The sequence below is a fragment of the Ostrinia nubilalis genome, chromosome 3, assembly GCF_963855985.1.
Source record: "Ostrinia nubilalis chromosome 3, ilOstNubi1.1, whole genome shotgun sequence".
Lineage (NCBI taxonomy): Eukaryota > Metazoa > Arthropoda > Insecta > Lepidoptera > Crambidae > Ostrinia > Ostrinia nubilalis.
The window spans coordinates 15,843,093-15,859,045 of record NC_087090.1 but is presented as its reverse complement, the minus strand read 5'-3'; the positions used below and the strand labels follow the sequence as shown (position 1 = coordinate 15,859,045).

Sequence of the window (15,953 nt, the reverse complement as noted above, 5' to 3'; positions counted from 1 at the left end):
TTTGACAAGTATTGTTTTTGATGGGATCTCATTTCTTTTTGTATTTTGTAGACAGCAGTTATGTATCTAGAAAACTGGACCGAAATTGAAAAATTTTACTCGACTTGGCTGTTGCACTACCGTGCCCCCAAATATTTTAGTTTTTCCTTGATTCATACACCAAACACTACTTATATTCCAAATTTGAAGCTTCTAGGTCTGCTAGAAGTGCCTTAGAATTTTGATGATCGGTGAGTCAGTCAGTGAGTCAGTGAGTGACAAAATTAAGTAACTTTGACCCGTTATAATTCTTAAACTACTGGTTCAAATTGAATGAAATTTTAAATATACCGTGTCTTTACAATGCCTGCATAGCTAATGAAAATTCAGCCTTCTAGTTTTATCCACAACGAAGTTACAGGCGGTCGAAAATGGCCTGAATTGCTTCGAGAAAAGGATGGTACGGCCGTGCCGCTTTTTTGCTCGACTTGGTGGGGGCACTGCCGTGCCCCCAGATATCTGACGTAAAATAACTTTATCTTGATTAAGTCTGGCCTGTCATGCTGTATGATACATTATTCATTGATGCATCACGATTATATTAATAAATAAGTAGTATCAAAAATAGTGTCAGCTAATATGCAATTACCACTGAATTTGTTTTAACATAAAGTAATGGAAATCTTTTAAAATAAACTTAACTTTTGTATTGATATGTCTCAGCCATATCTTAAACGTATTAAGATATTCACATGCATGTGACGATGTGATAAAGTTATAAAAATATTATGGAGCAATAAAGATAACTCTTAGGTAATAATGACATACATTTTAATGTTATATGCCTGAGGTTTTGTCATACAGAACGCGTTCCAAGCTCTGCTCTCTCTCGCAAAGCTGTAGGTTTCAATTGCATATGCAAGTTGCATATTTTGACAAATTAATGAAATAGTAAAGTTTTATCTTGAAGTGCACTTCTGTGCACTACTGGAAAAGTATAAGGTATTTCTTTTAGTTCATAATCATCATCAAGGTTCTTTTAGCACGATTGTAAAAAATATCTTTCAAATAACTGAATCATCCATAAAAACCCTAAACTCTTTGATAAAATTAATGATTTAATATTCTCGTAAATGATGCAAAGTCCGTTTCCAGCTAAACAAAGTCAGAATGAGTTGGCTTTTTGTCAGTACAAAGTCCGAATTGAATGTCATCCGACAGTGAGACAGTGACTCATGATCCGTTAGGTTTTTGTACTTCCTATTTACAATTGAATAGAAAAAGTTCATCTGGCTGTAGTAAACAAAACACTACACACTTAGGGCCAGTTTTATGAATACCGTAGGCCGTAGTTAAATGAACCAACTTTTGTTGTGAGCCTACTCCTAAGTCTCCTAACACAAGCTTATTGCTTAACACGAAGGGCTTACAGGACTATTAGTAATTTGGGCAATACAATTATGAACTAAAAGTCATGCGGAAGTCAAGTCAATTTGCTAATATTTTACTACTTCTAATAAAATTTACCTACGGTTAAAAAAGTGGGCCTTATAAACATTAAGTGTCTAGACACTTTAACGTAAGGTAGGTAGCTAAAATAATCGACTTGTACTTCTATGCCGACTGACATGTATTCCTAATCTTAATCCAGACAATATTTATGTGATTGTTAAACATTTAACGATTATCATTTTGTGGTTTATCTTTGCTTTCAAACTTAGGTATTCCGACCAGAAACATAAAATATGTAGCCGTTTCTAAATAAAGCGATAAAACGTAACCGCAAACATCCTTCTTGTTAATAATGTACAGTCAACAACAAATATAATGTACATTTTGGTTGTAGAATAGTACCTGTTACAACTGCTTAAGAAAATAGTGTCTAGTTTGACAAGCAGTCGTTGTACCAGTCGCCGTATTAAATGTCTACCTATGATGAGTTTATTATCATCTTAAAGTTATTTAATTACATGGTTCTTAATGAGAGTTTATTAACTTTTAATTACTTAGTACTTTAATATCTAAATATAGTTTTAAATAGCTTTTAGAACTCGTATGTTATTTCTAAAAATGTTACAGAGACCCTTTTAAATCTATAAAAGTCTAGGCACTTCACCAAAGCAGGCAATTTAATAAACTTCTCATTTATAAAACTGTCAAGTTGAAGTCGCAAACACAGTTCTTCATATAGGGCAGTTTGTTTGAAATTTGTTCTCTGGAAGCGACAGGGGCTTACAAGCCCGTCCTAGTTTTAATCTGCGCTATAATGTGCTAAAATTTGAATCAGCTTTCTAGAGCATAAAATATTTGTGGCCGACTGTATACCGAAGCAAGATATTGTTTCCTGAATTACAGTATAATAAAGTACGCCTTGTGTTTACGAGCAAGCTATTTAATGTGGTTTCTTTCGACGCTTCTGTTTCGTTGATAATAATATTGATAATGACAGTTTTTTAGTTAACTCTGTATAAGCATGATTTAGGGAAGTAAATTAAGATACTTTTCCCACTAAAGTTACACTTAGTCTAGGCGCAGACCACCGGCTTTTAGTTGGCCGATAGTTGGTTCGGGCTGTTAATCAGTATGGGCATGTATGAAAGCGATTTGGTATCGGCCGATTCTTCATACAAATTAAAATCGGGTCCAACTATCGGCCAACTAAAAGTCGGTGGTCTGCGCCTAGGCTTAAGCTCAGTGTTTAAATAAGGACAATATCAAGGTTTTTACATACAGCATATCGTTATAATGCATTTCCAGACTCTTCAAGGGTACTTTACCTTATTAATCTGTATCACCATTCTTTTGTTATTTTTGAGCAAACGGTTCCCTAAAGACGACACAGCAAAGAAGTTATTGTTTTTCGTTAAACTCCCAAAGGCTACTAATTTACCCACGTCAAATACAAAACAGAAATGCTCTGTATTTAAAAGAGTTGATCCATTTGATAAAAAATGCATCCGTGACACAATGCCTAGACTTGGTTTTATCATTGTTTAGTATTCGTCTGGAACAAACAATAAATCTTCATTACTTTTTCTTATCAATTTTACTACTTATAACTGAGGTTTACTTAATTAGCAATGTTTTATTTTTAGAAATATGTGCAGATTATAGTGAACTTAAACCATCTCTTCTCTAGTTTTAATGTCCATATTATGTCTGCGACAATATTGATAGGACTGCTGTTTTAAACAATACATTATAAGTCATAATTAATTTAAAGTAATTAATTTTGAACCTGTTTTTAGACATGTTGATATCATTAGATAGAGAATCAAAAAAGTCGCATTGTTTTGACTAACAAGAAATGAATAACTTCCAATTCAAAATGGTTCACGTTAGCTTCTTTACGTTTAGAGGCTTCTTTTCCAGTTTTCGTGGTGTTAAAACTTAAACTACTAATACAGAGTGATATTAGATCTATAAATATTTCCCGTATTCACAAACATTACTATGAGGTCTCACAACGCGCTTGGACGCTCCCTGTGCACTGTCAAAATTACTTTTAATTCTAGTCCTTTAATGATAAAGAACTTCGCAAGCGTATGGAAGAAATAAACCTCTGAGAACGGTGAAAGAGAAGAGAGAGTTTGTTAAAACGTAAACTTTATGTGGACTGTCGCCCTTATTCACAAACATTACTATGAGGTCTCACAGTGCGCGTGGACGCACAGGAACTAATCACAGAGCTCTATTCAACGCTGTGCGTTCGATTTGCTGCTTTAAATAAGCAAGCATCGTTTGTGAACACGGTCGTTAAGCCTCTACATTTTCCTAGATCCTAAACCGAACGTTATTTTTTTTTACTGATCGTAGACATGCGTACGCGGCACGCCACGACACGTCTGATGAAAGAGACAGTGACGAACGATCCGACGTTTTACGGCTTATACCGTTGCCGTTTATGACTGTCGTCAAATGTAGGGTTGTCTTGTATGTTCAAACCTACCCTCTGTCTTTTTAAGTCATCTCCGCGATAAAATTTAAACAGCTCTACGTATACCCATTTCTCACGCACCCTCGTACCTATCTATTCTGGGGAGAGACATACGGATACAATTGAAATATCGAAAGTACTCTACGCACAGAGCCTTCTTGGTAGAATCTAGGAAAAAGTTTGAATCGCTAAAAAGCTCGGCTATTGAATTTTTGCTGGTTGTCGTACCTACTGTCTAATGTAGGTTTTCTAAATTTTCTAATTCACGATATTTTATTTTGAATCCTTCTTCTTATTGTTTTGAATCCTTATTTTCGTTTAACGTGGGTAGAGCTTGATGTTGTTTGATCAAGTGATACAGAACAGGAGTTTCAAAAATAATTATTACAGGATATTGATTCCTTCCTGAATTTCAGCAAACCACAGCCCTAGTAAAACCTGCGCTCGCGCGTAGCTCGATAAATTCACTGATGTTTTATAGTCGGTTGGCGACCCGCTATTTGTGTTTGAGTCCCGGCGGCAGCTGGCTTGTGTCTAACCTTTGACCTAGCCGGAAAAATAGGTGCTTTCAAAATAGGTCGAATGCGATGTTGAACAAGGAAGTAATTCCTTGTCAAGATTCTTACTTGTTCCGATGGCGCAGCGACCCGAGTGTGTCTTGGACTCTTGGTACATTGGCCTCCGATAAAAGATGTCGCCATTTGCTTCGGTCTTTGTAGTTTCACGCCAGATTCTAGATTCGATTTAAAGTTCAGATTCACACATCTGAATTTTTGCCATTCAATATTCCATCCTGTAAATCCATTGTTATCCCTCTTATAAAATGAAAGCCCCTACTCTATCTACAATAGTTTTACAACGGCAGACTGATATATTCTGTTAGCCTTTATTGGTTCAAGCGTCGTTTTACTTTTATCTACCCTTTAAAATTAATGTGCTCGCTTTCAAAGGAAGTCGATCCGCTTAACCGACTGCGGAAATGTCACCAATTCACTTTGCGCTCGTAAAAACTTGGACTATTGTCATTTATTTATTGTTACTGCCGATAAAGTCGCCGTAGACTTTGCGAAATGTTTATTTCTTTATCTACACAATACACTCATATTATAAAGAGGAAAGATTTGATTATTTGTTTAGTAAGAGTCCTAGACTGCATCCCACTTAACATCAGGTGCGATTATGGTCAAATATCTGCTTTGTTATGCATGAAAAAAAAAGTAGGGAGATTCTTCGGTGGTGAAAAACGGATCAGATTTTGTTGGGTTCATCAATGATGTATTGTCATTTTGTATTCAAGGTCATCTTTAGTATTTTTACATTTTATTAGCATATGTTTTACATTTCCTCTCCTGCTTAAAATCCGCAGTTTGTTACATGCTGATATACTACTTATTCATTAGTGGTATAGGTAAAACTATTTTTTAACAATACTGTACTATAAATATTCACTTAAAGTACACGAACTGCCAAACTACGTAACTAACCAAAACAAACGACGTAATTCCTAAATCACGCGTAGTTTAGTAAAATAAGAGCGTTTTGCATTTGCACATAATCGCATATTATTATTGCTAAAACGTAGGCACACACAATACTTATTTATCTCCGCTCGTTTGACATGTTATACCTACATAAGTGCGCAAGTCATAATGAGGCGTTACACTTGGACAAAACTAGTATTTATTGTTTAACTAGCTTTCCGCCCGCGGCTTCGCCCGCGTGGAATTTTGTCTGTCACAGAAAAACTTTATCGCGCGCGTCCCTGTTTCAAAAACCGGGATAAAAACTATCCTATGTTCTTTCCCGGGACTCAAACTATCTCTATGCCAAATTTCATCAAAATCGGTTGCGAGGTTTAAGCGGGAAAGCGTAACAGACAGACAGACAGACAGACAGACAGACAGACAGACAGAGTTACTTTCGCATTTATAATATTAGTTGGGAAGTTGGGATATTGTTTTCTAAACCAAGTTTTGAAAAAATGACGCTGGTTCATGATGGTTTTCCAGGTCTGCATAGTTCAGTTTCAGATACATAATAACGTAATGACGCACGAGGTTGTACGATCGTTCGTTCGTTTCAGCCAAATGACGTCCACTGCTGGACAAAGGCTCCCCAAGCATTTCTATAACGACCGGTCCTGCGCTGCCCGCATCCAGGTACTTCCCACGATTTTCACCAGATCGTCGGTCCACCTAGTAGGGGGCCTGCCCACACTACGTCTTCCGGCCAGTGGTCGCCACTCGAGAACTTTTCCGCCCCAGCGACCATCAGCTCTACGAGCTATGTGCCCCGCCCAGATTGCATGAAGATTTAAAAACATTTTAATTTTGATATAAACCCTGTAAACTGTATTTGTATAATGCATTGTTTTCTTCATGATCATCTTGTGTTACAAAGTATTTGTTTGAATGTTTCAATATCAATAATTGCTAATCGAAACTTAACGAAGTGCTTTAATCTTTTGATAAAAGTAAATAGACCCTATTGTCTATTATCTTTATTGGATCTTGATTCTAATCAGTTATCTCTTTCCCGAGTTTGTTTATACAATCAAGCTTGGATTTTATTAAAATTTCAAGTGAGAAATTAACGATGAGGGTCAATATGAAAATTGGAGAGATATCAAGGGGTTTTATATTCGTTCTGAAATTTCGTGTGATTTCTCAAAAACATAAAATTATTTATTACTATCTGTGCCCGTGATTGCGTATTGCGCGTGAAAATAGTCTCAATAATATTTCCCGTTTTTGCAACATTTTTCTTTACTGCTCCGCCCCTATTGGCTATAGGGTGGTTCTACAACCTTCCTCGATAAATGGGCTACCCAACCCAACAACGTTCGATTTGAAAAAAAAAAAGTTTTTTTTTTTTCAAATCGAACCAGTAGCGCGTTCAATCAAGCAAACTTTTCAGCCTGTATAATATTAGTATAGATTTAGGAGTTACTTACCAATGCTGCAATATGCCATAGTCTCTCAATATAGCGAATACCCTTCGCGTTTATGAAGAGTTGTGTAGGGCAGACGTAATAAGTGGGCGAGTCGGCGTAAACTTCCAGCTGTTTTATACGCGTCATAACTTATATGCCGCCGAACGACTGCCAGTTTATGTGCCGTCAATACAATAACGCGATGGTACCTATATACTTTGAGTTATGTATTTATGTAATGTCTAGTATATTGTCACGCCAAGGCCCATAACTTAGAAAAAAACGCTTAGAATTTGTTTCAAACTGTTGAATTCGAACTATTGAATGAACTAATTTGGGTTAATCACAGTTTTGAGTCTGTATTTATAATCTGGCATATGCAAAAAATAATTACCTAATTCATGTTTTTTTGAAGAAAATATAGTTTTAAATCCTTACTCCTAAGTTAGAAAATCCATCGTATTTCTCATGATATGTAATAAGTAGATATTAAGATTTTCATATGACAAATTGTATAATATTATTATGACGTCAGACGTTTCTTTCAATATGTTTTTTCCTTTAAATCAAATCAAAGTCTTTATTTTCACAATATGGGTATATCTACAGTTGTTTGAAGAAGTAGGTAAATGTTTTCACCATACTGCCTGTCTGTCACATAAGGCATGCAATTTTTGTTTTTGAGTCTAAAAAGTTACATAATTCACTCGTTTTACATCAAAGCTGCCTGTAAATTAATATTCAAGTAAGTAGGTACTTACTTGGAGAAAATCCAATTTTCGCTGAAGCACACGAATTACGTTTTCATGTTTACTTCTAGGTAATTCATAAATTCCGAATATTATATTGAATATTTAATTTTGTTTGTTCATGAAAATAGACATACTCGGTAAACATGACTCAATAAAGTACACAATATTTAATATTTCGCTTTGTATTTTCTTTGTTACTTTTTTTAACTGTACTATATTGATCACAAGCATGTAGTGTAACGTATAAGGCCTATTTTGCTTTGATGGTAAAATATAGTGAAGTTTAAGTAATAAACCGTAATATTGATTATTTAAACGAACATTTCGATTTGTCAACTGTTATTTCTTCGGCAACTGTTTTCCCCATTTAAGCACTGAGCAGTATAGAATTACGACGGCTGCTTTTTTTCGTTTTTATTTTAATATGATCTTGTGTTATGCCTTGGATTACTCCATTTGTAAGACGGTGTGCAATTTTTTTGGGATGAGTTGTATTACATTATATTATGATGACTGGTTATTCAAAATAGTACTAGTTCAACACATAATAATATGGGTGAATGTCTTTCAGCCTAGAAGTGGGTTACATAGTTTTCAGCGCGGGGTCAACGATCTCTACCACAAACCGCGGAGAAAAGTCAGGTCACTAGTAGAATACACAATAGATTATTGTCATTATGTTCTAAACATGTTAGTTATGGTCTAAACTTGTTGGTGATCTTAAAACTAAAATAAATAGAAACTTGTCAACACATCACATTTATCTAAACTCTAAGGTGACTGACTGACGGACTGACATAGTGATCTATCAACGCACACTCCACCCCAAAGGGGCTAAAACGGGATCCATGCTTACAAAGTCGCAGGCGGCCGCTAGTTAATCATAAATATCAACACTTATGGTAAAAATTTTGCTTCATCATCCTCCTTGTCTTGACTCTCATTGTGTGATAGGATAATCTGCTTCTACAAGGTAGCTTCGCATTACTTTCGTCAAGTTGCCAAGAGTGTCTGTATAAGTCGTTAATTTCTACGACTCGAAACCGGAGAAAAGGTCGAATGAGAAATGAATGGCTCTCTAGTACTTGTACTTACTGTGTTGGTTGACCATGAGAAGGCTGTTCTTTATGCCATGTGCCAATGTAGAGCTGTTCCACATTCTATTCATAAAGATAGCACATCAGAATATACATGTTTGTTGTAAAATCACCCCTAACACAATGATATTAGATGCCATAGCTTATAACTTGATGTGCTGTGTTGATTTTACGATTTGCCCACTAAGCAAACGTGAGTCAGACAGGCTGGGGCCATTTAAATATGAATATAGTAAGCGAGGATGATATTACATTGTTTGAATTGAAAGGAGGCCCGGGAAGTCAAGAAATTGATACTAAAATCTTTAAGTCTGTACGTACATTAATATTTTATGGGTGTCTGTTTCTCTGTACGATACGGCTCTGCTAGTACAACTGTACAACTAAACTACAAGACAATTAAAGAAAGACTAGCGGCCGCCCGCGACTTCGTACGCGTGGATCCCGTTTTACCCCCTTAGGCGTGGAGTTTGGTAAAATCCTTTCTTAGCGGATGCCTATGTCATAATAACATCTGCCTGCATACAAAATTTCAGCCCGATCCGTCCAGTGGTTTGGGCTGTGCGTTGATAGATCACTATGTCAGACAGTCAGTCAGTCAGAAACAAAATTTCACCGTAAAATGTATTAGCGATGAAAATGTAACCATCAAGTAAGTCGTATTATTAATCTACATACGACGCACTACTTCCCGAATCTTCGACAGCTAAAACATAACCCTATTAAGATTTGCGTGTTTAATTGAATAGCATATAAAGGGCTCAACCCTTTCGCATTATAATTATAGCCCATTGAATCACCGGCCGGGGCCTCTTTATAGTACACAAAGCCCTTTAACGTTTTGATCTTGAACTCTGACATTGAGTGAGCAAATAAAGGGTGAGCTAGTCAGAACTCCGAACAAATGTCCTAAAGTTGAAAACACGTTTGCCTAAACAAATGTTTGCGACGTTTGAGTTAATTTACTAACTTACACAGTATTCACTCGAGCGATTTAATGTTGTACGAATCCGTTTGTTTCAAGCACAAAAGATATTTCTCACTCTACAAAGGCATTATAAAATAACTAGCTATCCGCCCGCGGCTTCACAAGCGTGGAATTTTGTCTGTCACAGAAAAACTTTATCGCCCGCGTCCCTGTTTCAAAAACCGGGATAAAAACTATCCTATGTCCTTTCCCGGGACTCTAACTATCTCTATGCCAAATTTCATCAATTTTTCAATGTTCAATGGTTTAGGCGTGAAAGAGAGACGGCAGACAGACAGAGTTACTTTCGCATTTATAATATAATTAAGTATAGATTAATAGTCCAGTCAATAAAGCATTATAGATGGAAATCCGTGGAACACAATTTTTGACTTCGGGACTTTATTTAGACTAGTTAGGAGATGAACATAGCAAAAGTCCCCGCCCTTAGCCCTTGAGCCGGCGGGGAGAGGGGGGTTTAAAGGTACCACTTTTCGGTTTTTCGCTTAATCCTCGAAAACTATGCGTCCTAGTGACATGGCTACTATGAACCAAAAAAAGCTTATTCAATTTGCTATAGGTGAGACAGTCAAGTTTTTCTATATCTTGTATAGTTTTCGCGGCATCTGCTCTAGAAGGTCTGTAATATTGGAAATTTTAGTTTTGTCTTACATGTTCCCATCAAGAGAAAATCGACTAAATCAACATTAAGCAAACATTATAGACATGCGGGAGCATGTTAAGCTTAGTTCCAGGGAGGGGACTGCATCGTGCGTACATTTAGACGAACTAATTGGAGCCACTTTTGACTCCTCATCACTCAAAAAGTACTGTTCATTAACACTTCAAATTTGGCTCGTGTGTTGGGACTTGCAAGATAAACATCAGCTTCAAATTTCATAAATATACCTCAAACGGTTCTTTAGGTATTGACGTCTAAAAATCTACATGGCTGACCTATAAGACCAAATTCTAACCACTTCCAGATGACCTTGAAGGTTCAAATTTGGCATCCAGATAGGTAGTTGTGTAAATACAAAGGAACAAATAAAAAACCAGGAAAATCTATCGTTCACAGGTGATAGATAGATTTTAGTGTCCTGAATGTCGATTTTTGAACGTCAATACCTAAAGAACCATTTGAGGTATATTTATGAAATTTGAAGCTAATGTTTATCTTGCAAGTCTCAACACATGAGCCTAATTTGAAGTGTTAATGCACAGTGCTTTTTGAGTGATGAGGAGTCAAAAGTGGCTCCAATTAGTTCGTCTAAATGTACGCACGATGCAGTCCCCTCCCTGGAACTAGGCTTAACATGCTCCCCCATTTCTATAATGTTTGCTTAATGTTGATTTAGTCGATTTTCTCCTGATGGGAACATGTAAGGCAAAATTAAAATTTCCAATATTACAGACCTTCTAGAACAGATGCCGCAAAAACTATACAAGATATAGAAAAACTTGACTATCTCACCTGTAGCAAATTGAATAAGCTTTTTTTGGTTCATAGTAGCCATGTCACTAGGACGCATAGTTTCCGAGGATTAAGCGAAAAACCGAAAAGTGGTACCTTTAAACCCCCCTTTCCCCGCCGGCTCAAGGGCTAAGGGCGGGGACTTTTACTATGTTCTCCTCCTAACTAGTCTAAATAAAGTCCCGAGGTCAGAAATTGTGTTCCAGGGATTTCTCTCTACACCGTCGTTAAAGCATTTATTGACTGGACTATAAGGTCAAGCGCTTATTTTCTTCGCAAACGTCTCTCGGGTGGGTTCACTTATCCTCAGCTAACTCCGCCAAGTTTCCAATAAGTTACTTTAATTTTCTGTGCCAAGATTCAATTTCCTTTGACACCCGTGATCTTATAGGGTTGGTATAAGGTGGGATGAAACTTAAGTGGTTCTAAAGCTCCAAAACTTTGGTAAACTTTGCACCGCCTTACTTTCTTGGCTTGACTGGTAGAGAATGCCACCTGACATTTAAGTCTGCCACCTGTACAGTGTACAGTAATTATGTGCATGAAGTAATAATAACTTTGATACCAAATAAATATTTTTTCTTTCTTTCTTTTAAGTATAAATAAATGAAGTTTAATTATTTCTAGCTGAAACGAACTAGGCTCATGTTTCTTGCAACTAATCACTTAGTTTGGGATCTGTTGCGTCTCACAGGATCTCGCTAATGAACGCTCGAGAGAAGGAAATCCTTATAAGGACGTGATTCAAGACATTGAGTGTGTCCTATTCCTATTGGCACAGTGTAGCGTAAGCACTCTCATAGTGATTGTAGTCTAAAAGCATAGGCAGGCAGCATATCAAGGAATACTTCTAGCCAACATTCATTTAACATTTGATTTTGTGAAAATATAGAATTTACTTTCCATTTAATTTTTTAAGTGTCATCCAAGAAACTTGATTAATTTGATTATGAGCCCATTACTCATTTTCACCGTGTCTACATCTTGGTCACTATTAAATCCAACTAAGGCCCGATTCGACCAAACTTTTATCCGAGAATAACTCCTGGTATAACAGGTACATTGACAGTTTCAGTATGGGAAATATGTCAAAATTACAAGTTTATTCTGAGATTAATATTTACTTTTGTTTGGTCGAATCCACCCTAAGTAGTGAAGGAAAGTCCTCTCGGACTCATTAATTAAAGTTTGAAGATTAAAAATATGCACAACTGCCAACCCTATCCTAGACTCGGGAACGAATCACTTAGTCGCACAGTGTGTTATGGGACTGTATAAACGGACATTCTCATTGATTTGATGAAACGTATAGAGCTCAGTTATACAAACATGATAGTAAAACTCCCGTTTGAAAATTCCACGTAGTTTTCGCGTTATAAAAATTCAAAGTTACCTATTTTTTTACTTCAAAATTATGCAAAAATATTCTCACTCGTTAACTATTAACATTTAATTCAGAATTGTTACAATACTTCATAGAGCTCTTAAAACTACACGTAATAAGCGTATTAAGTGCTTCGTAAACGCATTCAGTTAATTAGGAAAAATGATTTTAGTGATTTTTGTTTTTATTTTTTTTCTCAATTATACCTTAATATATGCAAACATTTTGAATTGCAAGATATAGTCTGATATTTAATCTTATTGTATTAATAAAATCAGCTTTAAACTCCGTGATATATTTGAGAAAAAACATAAAACGTCTTAATAAAATTTTTACGAGTCTAGGGTCGACAATTTTGGAAGGAATAATTCATGCCTAAAAAGTTTCAAATCCCGCCTGTTATGTGCATAGTGTTGAAGGTTCTAAAAAGTCACATTCACATTGTTTTTAACCGACTTCAAAAAAAGGAGGAGGTTCTCAAGTCGAGTTATTTTTCTTTTTTAACACTCTTATATTAACTTAAGTTGTATGTAAGTAACTAACTAAAAAAGTATGTAAACTAATCTAGGAAGTCGAAATTTATCCTACCTTTAATAATTTTCTCATCGATTTGAAACCTATGTAAATCGAATGTCAATACAATAATTTGGTACAATCGAGCTGATGATATTTAAACATCCAAAAGAAATATTGCTATTAAAAAGTGATGGGAAATTTACAATTCTATATTGCGCATATTTTCAATTTGATTTTCCTCAAATATATCACGGAATTTAAAGTTGATTTTTTTTATGCAATTAGACTAAATATCAGACTATATCTTGCACTTAAAAATGTTTGCATATATTAAGATATAATTGAGAAAAAAAATAAAAACAAAAATCACTAAAATCATTTTTTCTAATTAACTGAATGCGTTTACGAAGCACTTAATACGCTTATTACGTGTAGTTTTAAGATCTCTATGAAGTATTGTAACAATTCTGAATTAAATGTTATTAGTTAACGAGTGAGAATATTTTTGCATAATTTTGAAGTAAAAAAATAGGTAACTTTGAATTTTTATACCGCGAAAACTACGTGGAATTTTCAAACGGGAGTTTTACTATCATGTTTGTATAACTGAGCTCTATACGTTTCATCAAATCAATGAGAATGTCCGTTTATACAGTCCCATAACACACTGTGAGTCGGGCCCCAGGCGTCCCGCATAGGGTTGCCAGGCGTCCGGATAAAGCCGGACATAGTTAGACTTTTTGATTGCGTGTCCGGCCAAAATAACCGATGTCCGGCCTGTCCGGCTTTTGTTAGGCTTTTTATTTGGCTGCCGCGCCAGGCGAAAGTCGAGCCACAGAATAAGGCACGCACGCACCAGGACGTTAGGCAACCGATGATGATAGTAGGTACTCACTCGTGACTAATTGTGTCGCATGTCCGGCTTTTAGGGTAAAATGTACGGCCAAATGAAGCACAGAGTCCGGCTTTTGTGTTTTTGGACCTGGCAACCCTAGTCCCGCAGGACCCCGTAACGTTATTACAGCGCCGGATATTGGACTAATGTGAAAGCTCTGAGGCGTTAAGTGTACATCGCTATATTTCAGACAGAAATGTACCATGAGTTCCAAGGAAATGCTTTTAATATTTGAACGTGAGCACTTTGCGTTCATCAAAGTTGGACAAATTACATAAAAAAGTATTGGGAAATTCTTTAAACATAAATCTACGTCGAAGACTTGCCAGAATTAACGAACACTCGAGGGAATAAAAAGTTCAAATTCGGGAGTCTCTTTTTTCTGCAGAACAAGGCAGGTATTTGACCGCAATCGTAACTGAGATGCTGTCTAGGATGGTACATATCTGCACTGTAAGTGCTTATTCACTCTCGCCCTGAAAATGCCTGGAGTAGTGTCATGTAGTGGAAATACAGCAGCAGGCAACGAATTTCAGTCCCTCCCTAGCTGTTGCATTATAAAAGAAGTATTCCGAAGTTTTAACTTTAACAATACTAATTGTACGAGTATGTTTCCCAATCATCCATTCGTTATTTTCAACCAAAAGACGTCTACTCCGGGCCAACAGCCTAACATAACACTCGTCGTCTCAGCCAAATGACGTCCACTGCTGGACAAAGGCCTCCCCCAAGGTTTTCCACAATGAACGGTCCTGCGCTGCCCGCATCCATAACACTCATAACATAATAATTACCGTGTTTGTACACAGCACATACTTCGTTAACATATGAGTTTTCACACCTGTGTAAATGCCTTGCTTCACGGTTTCACTGACCCAATTACTTCTTTTATTAAAATGAACAGGTGTTTCGTAATTAGTACCGTTAACGAAAAGGGTATAATTATGAAGAATAAAATAAAAAGATTCTAGGTCTGGTAATTTTCATTGTTTACTTAAAGAATTACTAATACCGATAGACTTTCCTTTTCCTCTTTGGTGTTTGACTCCTGGTTTAAATGCTTAATGGTCTCACTGACATTTGTACCCGTCGAACTGAAACCACACTAGGTGAAGTCCGGTAAGCGATTCACCAGGCCAAACCCCCGTCTCAAGAATATCTATTGATCGATGCAGTCACAGTACCAGTCACCGCTTGTCACATATTTTCTTTTAATACCTTCCTGTATTTTATATTCAACGTTTTTTGCTTCTACATGGCTTCGTTTCAGCCAAAAAACGTCCAGTGCTAGACAAAGGCCCCAAGGATTTCCTATCCCGGATTGTGACGAGGTGCGTCTCGCCGAAATGCGTATAAACGTATGGAATTTCACTAAACGCGCTGCATTTTGACTTGCCAATTCCATCGGAAGCTCCTGATTGATCTGTGCAATTACAACACAATGTACAGCAGTAATTGATCTCACATCTCCGGTTCCCCCGGGAGCCCGTGTGTGGGTTAGCAGGCAAATTGCTTCTCAGTACGCGTGATTGATTCGCCCCCTAGCGAAGATCTCGCTTCTGGATGTCAACGTGTTTGTTTACTGTCGAGGATGTACCCATTGCAAAGAGGGGAATATTCCGACATGTCTTAAATCTTCAGAATATTTTTCTTTGCAGCACATGTGACTAAACATTTTTATAGCAGTCACACCCATTACATAGGTACAAACAATGCTACCACTCCATTTGTATTGATGGAAATGCTTTAATCCATACAAAACTGATATTATCTAAATGGTTTTTAAATGAATGTCAATTTTACTCCTTTCGTACTAAATGGTTTATTTTTAATGTCTATTTTACTCCATTACTACTCGTGCATCTGTTTTGCTTTCCATTCATTGTTAAGTCACAGTATTTGTTTTATTAGCAATGAAAATACCTTTTACGATGTCGATAAACTTAAATAGTCAATATTGCCATTGTATGATTGCATTAATACTACGAGTATAATCTTTTGTAATTACGAAACGATTTAT

General features: G+C 36.4%; 1 protein-coding gene across 1 annotated transcript in view; it reads left to right on the top strand.

Annotated features, from left to right (window-relative positions):
* Positions 1-15,953, top strand: part of LOC135088061 (GTPase-activating protein skywalker) — a 116,419-nt gene that overhangs the window by 70,453 nt on the left and 30,013 nt on the right. The gene's annotated exons all lie outside the window — the stretch shown is intronic.